Source organism: Nanorana parkeri, unplaced genomic scaffold, assembly GCF_000935625.1.
Source record: "Nanorana parkeri isolate BGI_ZX_2015 unplaced genomic scaffold, ASM93562v1 scaffold1100, whole genome shotgun sequence".
NCBI classification, from domain to species: domain Eukaryota; kingdom Metazoa; phylum Chordata; class Amphibia; order Anura; family Dicroglossidae; genus Nanorana; species Nanorana parkeri.
The window spans coordinates 515,939-527,447 of record NW_017307368.1 but is presented as its reverse complement, the minus strand read 5'-3'; positions in this window follow the sequence as shown (position 1 = coordinate 527,447).

Here is an 11,509-nt window from a genome sequence, read left to right as displayed (position 1 = left end):
ACCGAATCACATTTTCCCATAGGGTTCAATGTAAATTAGGTTAATCCGTTCTGAACCATATGAAAAAAAATAATTTTTTTAAATGTAACCACAAGTTTCTTTTTACCACCATTCTTGCTCTGCACATTCTTGTCACCTTCAATAACTCTCTGCACATTCTTGTCACCTTCAATAACGCTCTGCACATTCTTGTCACCTTCGATAACGCTCTGCACATTCTTGTCACGTTCATTGACGCTCTGCACATTCTTCTCATCTTCATTAACACTCTGCACATTGTCACCTCTCTGCGCTTTCTTTTTCCCACCATGCTTGCTCTGCACTTTCTTGAGAGCCATGCTGGATTGAATATAGTAATACTGTACAGTACTGTGCTACAAAGCACACAAAAAGCTTCACAGTAAATGTCCACAGCCCTGTCTGTGACCGTAATCACGAGTACAGGAAGCCACGAATATGTGTCAGAGCGGGGAAGATGGACATGGTCGTGTTCATCACCCAAGGCAGAGTTCGCGAACGGAGGCAACATTTTGACGAACTTCCTGGTCGCGAACCGAATTGTTCGTGAACAGAGGCGTTCGTGAACCGAGGTACCACTGTATAAGCTTACTTAAAAACGTTTGATTTCTAAGGAATAGATACCCCATATTACTCTGATGCCTGTAAGTAGTAATGATGTAAACTCCTCCTCTTCAGCACCTCTGTAGTTAAGGCATCAGGCTCTTTGAAATGGGTGACAGCAGTGCACATTCACAGGGCATAGTGAATATGTGTCACTGCATTCAGCAAAATAAATCCTGTAGGATTCTTTATAAAATACGTTTACAAAACTTCAAGATCGCTGTGATTGATAGGAATAGGCTAGAGCTAATGGGAAATCAATCTGGAAATAAATATATTTATAGTCATTTTGACCATAGATACACTATAAACCTCAGTTGAAAAAAAAAATGACCCAAAACAGTTTTGCTTGTAAATTCCAACCAAAAGTACACTATTTTCTGTGGTTTCCTCCACTGAAGATCTGGCAATTTTCCAACTTGATTTTTACTATAAGAAATGTAGAATGATGTGAAATATGCAACATTGTAAAACCTAATGGTGTTCTGTTGTGGTCACCAAAGCATTACAACTGTGTATGCTTAAAGTAACATTTTTGTAACCATGCAGGTTAGTAAAATGTAGGCAGATATAGCAGTGTATATAAAAATGCAAAGCAGAAGAAATGGTAACCTAAAGTGGTAACCCCCTGCAAGCCTATGCATTCCTGTATAAAGTGTTGCTGAGAGTTGTAGTCCTCTATAGCCGTTACCATTCTGCATTTCTGTATAAAGTGTTGCTGGGAGTTGTAGTCCTCTATAGCGTTACCATTCTGCATTTCTGTATAAAGTGTTGCTGGGAGTTGTAGTTCTCTATAGCCGTTACAATTCTGCATTTCTGTTTAAAGTGTTGCTGGGAGTTGTAGTTCTCTATAGCCATTACCATTCTGCATTCCTGTATAAAGTGTTGCTGAGAGTTGTAGTCCTCTATAGCGTTACCATTCTGCATTTCTGTATAAAGTGTTGCTGGGAGTTGTAGTTCTCTATAGCCGTTACCATTCTGCATTCCTGTATAAAGTGTTGCTGGGAGTTGTAGTCCTACATAGCCGTTACAATTCTGCATTTCTGTATAAAGTGTTGCTGGGAGTTGTAGTTCTCTATAGCCATTACCATTCTGCATTCCTGTATAAAGTGTTGCTGAGAGTTGTAGTCCCCTACAGCCGTTACCATTCAGCATTTCTGCATAAAGTGTTGCTGGGAGTTGTAGTCCTCTACAGCTGTTACCATTCAGCAATTCTGTATAAAGTGTTGCTAAGAGTTGTAGTCCTCTATAGCCGTTACCATTCTGCATGTCTGTATAAAGTGTTGCTGGCAGTTGTAGTCCTCTATAGCTGTTACCATTTGGCATTTCTGTATAAAGTGTTGCTGGGAGTTGTAGTCCTCTATAGCCGTTACCATTTGGCATTTCTGTATAAAGTGTTGCTGGGAGTTGTAGTCCTCTATAGTCGTTACCATTTGGCATTTCTGTATGAAGTATTGCTGGGAGTTTTTTTTTGTTTTTTTTTTATTTCTGTCATTTGGAAATTCGTATGCATCCCAATGTACGAATATTCGAAAATTAGTTTGAATAACAAATCTTTCCAAAATGAATCGCACATTTCTACTGAGTAAATAATTCCAAATCATAGTCATTGTTCCCAACATACTTTTACCAAAATTGTTTTAGAAGCCCTGAAGTGTCAAAATACCTCTTTAGGAGAAATTTGTTGTACAGAAGCTTACAAATAGATGCGCCCTGAGTAGCTGGAAAGGATGCTGACAGGATTTATACATTGTCAAAAGAGGCCAACTTGTCATGCTGTCCATGAGAACCATATGGCCCTTGTTCACACCTACTGATCTCCCTGATGGGCCAGATAAATGCAAAAGGCACTCTATGCCAACATCTGATCTGTAAACATCCTATATACATGTAACCTTCCTCATCTCCCCTATAAATCACACACTCAGCCAGGTGCTAAAGTCTCTATCAGAAGAGAAGAGTGTGAATGGAGGGGAGACACAAAGTGATTTATCCATTTGTCCAGGTTGTAAAGCCACTTATCCAATAAAGACTGAGTAAGATTGCATTTAGAACACATTATCTCTTTCCATTAACAGTAACTACATAATATCTGTTATTTATCACCTTCACATCCTCAGACCCTGATGCTAAAAGCACAAAAAACAAATACAAGATTTGTACATTACCTATGGCTGTTTATGTACTAGCACAAGGCAGATGAATTGCATTTGACTATTCAGATTTTTCTCAAATAATTCATTACATAATAATGTATTACAGATCCCAAATCAAATCCGAATGAAAAGCTGATATGTGATGCATTCATACTGCTTTTATTTCCAACAGAAATGTAAAAATAAACATATTATTCAGAAAATGAACCCTTGTAACCTCCCTAGATTTAAGAAAACCTTTTCGAGAGAAAAACACAGAGGCTATTATTGATTTCTCATTCCGCAGATGCTAGTTGTCTGGCTTTAATATTTTAAAGGAGAAAAGGTAAGAGTTATGACTTTTATGATCTGCATACTTGTTCCTGGCCATTGAAGATGTAATAGCCAATAAATTCGTATTTTGAGAAGTTTAACAAGAGTTTTTTTTAATTCCAGAAAACAAATTTACTGTACAGCCCAATGGCAGCCAAAACTCATCATTTTGTTTTGGCTAGAGTGTGGAAGAACTGGAAACTCTGGAAGGTTTTTTTTTGTCTGTGTGTCCATGGGGCAGCACAGTGGTATAGTGGTTAGCACCTCAGCCTTGCAGCACTGGGGGTCCCTGGTTCAAAACTCATGGACAGGTCACTATCTTCAAAACAGTTTGTATGTTCTATCTGTGCTTGTGTGGGTTCCTCCGAGTACTCTGGTTTCCTCCCACACAACAAAAATTGGCCCTCGTATGTATGCATGCGAGATAAGGACCTTAGATTGTAAGCTCCTTGAGGACAGGGACTAATGTGAATGTGCAAATTGTCAGCGCTATATAAAGACCTATAAGGCCCGGTTCACACCTGGGCGTTTTGTAGCACGTTCGAACGCTCTGCAAAACGATCAAACAACGAAATCCCATTATTTCCTATGGGTATGGTTCACACCTGGGCTTATTACAGGCCGTATGAACGCGCTACAAAACGTCCTACGCCCAAAGAAGTACAGGAGCTTCTTTGGGGTGTTTTTGTTGCGCGTTTCCATTGGGATACAGCCAAGTAGCCCTCGGAAACGCGCGTCTGTCGCACATTTTTTTTACCTCTCCTCCTGGCTATACAAAAAATTATTCAATATTTCAAATTCAAATATTCCTATTTACGTGTCAGCTCACACCTTTTTGACACGTTTTAGACATTTTCCAACTGTTTTGCTGTATTTCTTTGAAATACATTACATTGATAAAGAAGTATATGGGGTCTATGCACTAAGCTGCCGTAGGCAGCCGAGTGAAAGACCGACCTGAAGTGCAGTGAGCCGAACGCTGTCCGGCTATTCGCTTCAGGCTGGTACGGCTGATTTCAGCCGTATAGCGGCTGAAATCAGCCATACATCGGGTGGCTTCACATGGCTTCGGCTCGGCCGAACATGCTCAGCATGTTCGGCTGACCCGAAGTGCAAGAGGAGTTTGACTCAGCCAATCCAACATCTGGATCGGTTAAGCCGAACCTCCAGCAGGCTACTCGCTGCTGTTCAGTCTATTCTTATAGATGCCGAACAGCGGCATTCGGCTCTGCTGTTCTGCTCGGTCCCTCAGAGGGGCCGAGCAGAACAGAAAAATCGTTTAAAAAGTTTTTTTTTAAATAGAAAACGATTGTGCGGAGCTAGCAATGACAGCTAGCGCCACCCAATAGTTTTCTATTGGCCGGCGGTTCTGCTGCCGTCAAAAAAAAAGAAGAAAAAAACTCTCCCGGGCGCTCCGGGAGTCTCCCGCTCCCGGCCGCCCAGGAGAGAAACACTGCTTTTTCTTTTTTTTTCTTTATTCTGACACGGAGCCGTGTCAGAATAGAAAAAATAAATAAATAATTTTTGCCCATAGGAATGCATTGCTAGATTCCTATTGGCTATTTCAATTTGCAATAGCCAATAGTAAACTAGCATTGCACCCGCCCTCTGCTGCAGTTCTCCATCAGGTCCATCAGCGGGTGCAATGATAGTTTACTATTGGCTTTTGCAAATTGAAATAGCCAATAGTAATCTACCAACGCATTCCTATGGGCAAAAAAATCTTCTTTTTTTTTTTCTATTCTGACACAGCTCCGTGTCAGAAAAAAAAAGATAATTCACTGTTTCTCTCCTGGGCGGCCGGGAGCGGGAGACTCCAAGAGCGCCCTGGAGAGTTTGCTGTCTGGAGATCAGTGTCCCTGGTTAGCAGGTAACCAGGGACGCTGATCTCTCTGCAAGTGGCCGGAGCCAGCCGTAACATCACGGCTGGCTCCGCCCAGCTGTCAGAAGCAGGTTGTCGGCCGGCCAATGGCTGGCCGCTCGGCCAGCTTCGGCTTTAGCGCGGCTCAGTTCGGGAGCTAGCCGAAGGATCGGCAGAAGCTACGGCTAGATCCTTAGGCTGCTTCGTGAATAGACCCCATATATGTTTTAAAACAAACATTTGCATGATTAGACCAGTTCTTCAATCATGACAAACATAATTACTTGTATATTTAGCTTGAGCTTTCTAGTTTGGAAGCTGTGTTTGCCATTTTGTGTTAAAAACAGTCCCTTTGAACAAAAATGTATGAAACTGTCAAAGGCCACACAAAATTCACCCCTTTTGGCCAATATATATTTTAATGCAAAGCCTAGCCATAACTGCATACAAAATATACATCTTTTGCTGCAAATCTTACCTTCTCTGCAGCGCTGTTTCCCAACCGAGCAGTATACTCGTATACAGGAGAACTATAGCTGGTTATCACTGCTGTCTTGTATTGCTGTAGTGGCCAGTGGGAGAAACCACAGCACCCATTGTGTACCCAAAGCACCTGGAAGTGTTGGATACCAGTAGCACCTGTAGTTCTTCAAGATAGTGAAGATTTCACCACCCACCAAAAAAATAAATATTAAACATCTCCTTTTAGGGCCTAAGAAACAAAAAATAAATGTGATAAGCGCTCTATAACAAATAAGGAGCTGTGGTTGTAAGAAGGAAACAATATAATAAAACCAGAGTTACATTGTAACCACATTGTTGTAAACAAAGGTAGTCCCAAACTACTAGACACAAAATCACTGCATAAATATCATAAAATGAAAAAGAAAAATCGTGTGCAGCCAGTCCACTGGGAGGATAGTGGGAGTTCCAAATAAGCAACTGGCAAAAAAAAGGAGGGAATTTATCAATGTTGTCGCATCATCAGCATTGTATCCCTTATTTCTAGTGCATATGGTGACAGATTTATCTTTTAGACCCCGTTCACATGTAGCGATATACCTTTGCAGCGGCCGGGATAGCGCGACTTTCGGGGCGACGTTCCAGCGACGATCCAGCGACGGTAGCGCGACCTTCTCCGTCGGGCTCCATAGAAAAAAAGCAAAATCGCGCAAAATCAGCCGAAAAAAGGGTCAGGTAGAAGCGACTTGCGACCGCGACGAGCGACGTGCGACATGGAGTTAAGACAGCTCCGAGGGCGGTGAGCGCGCCTTCCCCGGCGGGCTCCATAGAAAAAAAGCAAAATCGCGCAAAATCAGCCGAAAAAAGGGTCAGGTAGAAGCGACTTGCGACCGCGACGAGCGACGTGCGACATGGAGTTAAGACAGCTCCATTGAATAGCAGTGGCCGGCGACTTCTCGCGATATCGCGCGGCAAAAATGCGCGATATCGCGGCGGAAATCGCGCGACAAGTCGCTATATGTGAACGGGGCCTTACTGTCGCAAATGCTGTAAACAAATACGGCACACTTGAAATATTAGCGATAAAACTCTGCAGTTAGTTAGCATGACATTTTGGTCTTTGCACCTAAACATTTTGTTGCAAACACTCAGCAAGTGTGGGGGGGGGTGGCAGGGTGGCAGGGGGGCAGCCAGAGCATCTCAGGTTGATACGAGCTCTTAGCAACCTGTGACGCTCTGTCTGGCTTCCCTCCCAGCTCACTGACATCACTGATTGCCAGGATCTGAGTGGGACACTCAGAAATAATGAACATCCACTGGCAGAATACCCCCCAGAACATTTATTCACTGAATGACCATTTACCGCCAGCACATAACCCTCAGGCACCTCAGGTGGCATATAGTGTAGGGACAGCCCTGAGTTGTGAGTCAGCCCATGGTCGTGGCTAGACTTGACCTTCTAACTGCTGATTCCTCTCTTTGGATGTTTGATTGGCTGCCTTCACCCACTCTCTTTTGTGAGTGCATTTTTGTTGTTATTTTTGAACAAATCACTTTTAATATACTTCAATAAATTAGCCCTCTTGCGCTGTGACTTTTCCCTTCTTTTTTTTTTTTTTCCCTTTTTTTTGGCCACCTGCTTGTTTTTTAATTTGTTTTACTGTAGCAACAGCTCGCTTGAAAGCAGAACACATATATGCGTCAACACTGCAGATGAGTTTTAACACCGACTGTACGCTTGAATCCGTCCATCCAGGCAACTGTCCTGTCCAGGCAACGCGAGTGGTAAACACGAGTAAAAAGTGTCCATGTGACATCAGAAGTATAAGGTATCCAGACGTTGGTAAGCAGCAGGAGTAAAAAATGCCCTGGAGTCAGTGGAAGTAAAACAATGCCTCAATGCCCATGATTCCTATAGTGGTTTCCATGCACGATTGTGCACTTTTTTAAACAATTTGCAGTAAGCACCTTATCACATGAAAACCCCTGATCAAGCCACATATGTGGTGAAACATGTTGCATACACTGTAGGACACTAAGAACTTAGTGGTGGGGTCCATCTGGTGAAAAAGAAAAATTAGAAAGCTTTAAAATAAAAAGTAAGGAAGACATATAGGGATCTATTCACTAAGCTGCTGTAGGCAGCCAAGTGACTAACCGAACCCAAGCGAAGTGAGTATAACGCTGTTCTGCTATTCACTTCAGGCTGGTACGGCTGATTTCAGCTGTATATCGGCTGAAATCAGCCGTACATCGGCTTGCTTTGCGTGGCTTCGGGTCGGCCGAACATGCTCAGCATCTTCGGCCGACCCGAAGTGCAGAAGGAGTTCGACTCAGCCGATCCAACATCTGCATCGGCTAAGACGAACCTCCGGCAGGCTTCACACTGCTGTTCAGTCTATTCTCATAGATGCCCAACAGCAGTGAGTGAATAGCCGAATGCCACTGAGCGGCATTCGGCTCGGCTGTCCTGCTCGGTCCCTCTGTAGAACCGAGCAGAATAGAAAAATAGTTAAAGAAAACGATTGTGCGGAGCTAGCAGTGACAGCTAGCTCTGCCCAACTGTTTTCTATTGGCCGGGCGGTTCTGCTGCCGGTCAAAAAGAAAAAAAGAACACACCATAGGAATGCGTAGCTAAATTCCTATTGGCTATTTCACTTTGCAATAGCCAATAGTATCAAAATGGCATTATGTATATGTATATACAGGTGAAACTCGAATAATTAGAATATCGTGCAAAAGCAATTGCACTAAGTGCTGCAAAAGTAAACCTAGTCTGTTTATTTTCTCCATCTCTGTCCTATTGGGCAGATTTTCCTTCATTTCCTGTCCTGGAGATGCAGCAGGAAGTGAGAGGAAACCTCTAAAAAAGGGAGGGGAACTCCCAAATTAGACAGGCGAAACAGATGTCCTATTTGAAGATTTCCTCTTATCTCTTGTTCTGGTGACATCTGTAAAATTTTGGATTTCCCCTCAGTCTCTCTCCACTGATAGCAGTCACTAAGACAAACCACTCAGTAAATCTCTCTAGTGGGGACACAGACAGCAATAAAACCTGACAGAGGGTAAAATATTTGTTGAAAATACAACAGCATATAGTACAGATATATCCCCTGCACTCCTTGCAACGTCTGGGACCAATAACAGAAGTGTTGCTCGCAGTGATAATCACGGACGGTGCCTTGCAAGTCAAACGTGAGATAGTAGAGGATCACCAGCGCTCGAAAGATATCGTTAAATCTTTTTTGTTCATTTATAGAAACGCAGCGTCACATACATCCAATAGCCAAGGTTTTCAGTGCCATAGTCACTATGTCGCCCTGATAAAACAGGAAAATTGTATTTCATACTTACCGTAATTTTCCTTTCCTGTCCAGCTCCATGGCAGCACACGAATGGGTTAATCCATCCCTCCTCCCCCTAATCAGGATCGTAACTCATAAAAGCTGAAAGAGTCCCCTGGCTTGCCGTTCCATAATTCACTTGAAAGTCAGTCACAACCTTGGGAATGAACCTCAGCATGGGAACTCGTATCACTCCATCTGTGGGGAAGTGTTGTTTAAACCCAAGAGCGGCCAACTCCAAAACCCGTCTGGTGGAGGTGATAGCAACTAGAAAGGCAGCGTTTAATGTGAGGACGAGTAGTACTGGGCTTCCTAGAATGAAGAAGAGTATCGACTACCCTATCTGAGCAACTCAATGTGAGAAGTCTCCGCCTCTCAATATCCATGCTGCTAGGCAAAGTTTCACAGGTGCTGGGTGAAGGATCGGACCTTGAAAGAAGGTCGAGCAATGGCGGTAGGAATAGTGGAGGCTGGATACCCATCAGGCGGAGGAGAGGATACCAAGGCCCCTTGATACACAGGAAGTTCATTCTCTGTATGTATGTTTCCTGTATAATGCTGTATTCCTATATATATATATATGTATACAACGTTCTTCTAAGCAAGTAAAACTTGCAGCATTCCTCAAGATCTCAGTGTTTCATCTAAACACATAACTAAAAGGTAACAGGTTATGGGCCCAGACACTAAACAGAATACTGCAAGTCAACCAATGCTGCATCCAAGCTGCTGAGATATGGCGAGCAGTTCAGATGTGAAGTTTGCAATCTCAAAGCTCAACAATAGCAACTACTAGCTATGGAAGTTCAAGCTTGAAATGCTGCTAAGCAAAGACGACTTGTGGCAAGTAGAGTATTGGAAGGCCCAGAGAAGTCAATGGCAATGCATTTACATGCATAAACCATGCGTTTTGAAGTGTTGACAATAGGTATTAAGGCCGTGTTCACACCTGTGCAATTTAACATGCATTAATGCACAACAAGAGGATTGCCCATTAACACCAGTGCCCTGTGCTGCTATGCACTGGAAAAAATAGTACAGCTGCGTTTTTTTGTGCATCAGGAACATCATGGTGTAGCCCTGAGGAAGGGCTTATCGACATAATGTATCTGAAGTAACTTTGCAAATTGAATCATTGAGTGCTGTTGTCCTTCCTATCATCTGTGCATTCCTGACGTTCTGCACGGCACCATCCATTGTGGTCACTACGAGAACCTTCTGCTGTGTGGTGTGCAGCTAGCATCTACATTGTTTTTTTGTTGCATCAACACACGGTATAGTCCCTACACACGTTGGTTGCAGCAACATGCATTTTGTGTTTTAATGTATGAGAACAAGCCCCACCCCCCAAGCAACCTCTTCGCCAAATGAAAAAATGCAGAAAGCATGGAAACACATGAAATGCACTAAAAAATGAAGGAAAATGCAGATGCAAATGTGTGTCCCTAGCTTAAAGGAGAACTATGGGGTCAGGGCTTTCCCCCATAGTTCTCCTTAGGGAAACAGGAGGACACAAACTAGTGTCCCCCTATACCCTAAGCTCAGTATACCGCGAGCTACAGCTCGTACCCGCCCCCTCCCCCGTCCGATCCGCCAGTCAGCGATCGCGGATCGGAGCGGGGAGGCGGGAATCCAGCCCCTCCCCTGTCACGGCTCTCTGCCGTGATCGAGAGGTGAGCGAACGCCGGTATATGTTTGCTCACCTCCCGATCTACTGAGCCGACCTGTGACAGTCTCATTGCCACAGGTCGGCTAGAACTATGAGGTGAGTGAAAAGCACTCACCTCATAGTTCTCCTTTAACAAGCCTTTGTCAATGGTCATCAACTCCAAATTCTAAATTTAAAACTGCATTGAAAAATGCATGTCAAAACACATATCAATGCACAAAGGGAAAAGGCCACTGATGCATGAGAATGCACCTGCCTAGCGCAACAATAAAAGCACCACTATACACACACATACTGTAGATGTAAATGGGGCCAATTTCTTGGAAATGCAATTAAGAGTGGAGTGAGTACTTGGTGTCTATATATGACATAACTCAGGCAGGTTATGAAACATAGCATAATTTCGGGAAGGAGGCAGTAAAACCAGGCCGTTGATTTGAGGTTTTACCACCCCCAGTGACCTGCTGCAATGTTAGTACTGCGGTCGAACATTGCCACAGTCTTGATGCTATGTGGCAAAAAAATACAGTATGTGGTGTGTTTGGCGTTGCCTATCTCAAACGCGATCATTGCAATGAAAAATCTATTTAATTGAGAATTCCCCCCCCAAAAATCTGCATTCAGGAGGCTACATTAGCACTTTGTGAACTCCGGGCAGCCCATGCTCCACCGCCCTCTGAGAATGATCCACAGCGGATGGTTGGTGTCAGTTAGCGTCACTTGTATGTCTGCTTTATCATGCGTACCTGTGCACACCTAGGCATTTTGTCACTCAAAGGTAAGTGCAACTAAAGGCTCAAGAAAAGGAATCCCATTAATTTCTATGGCCCCTGTTCACACCTGAGCATTTAATCACAAGCAGAAAAAACGCCTGTCACTGGAAAAAAGAACAATAGCTACTTTTTGGCAGATTACAGCACTGTTTGGTCCCATAGACTTCAATGGGAAACTTATTGCGACAAAACACACAAAACAGGTGTGAACAAGCAGTGGTGTCACAAGGGGGTGTGGTGTCACAAGGGGGTTGTGGCTTGCACAGGATGACATCATCAGACGCGGTGATACTAAAATGACTGACAGTCAT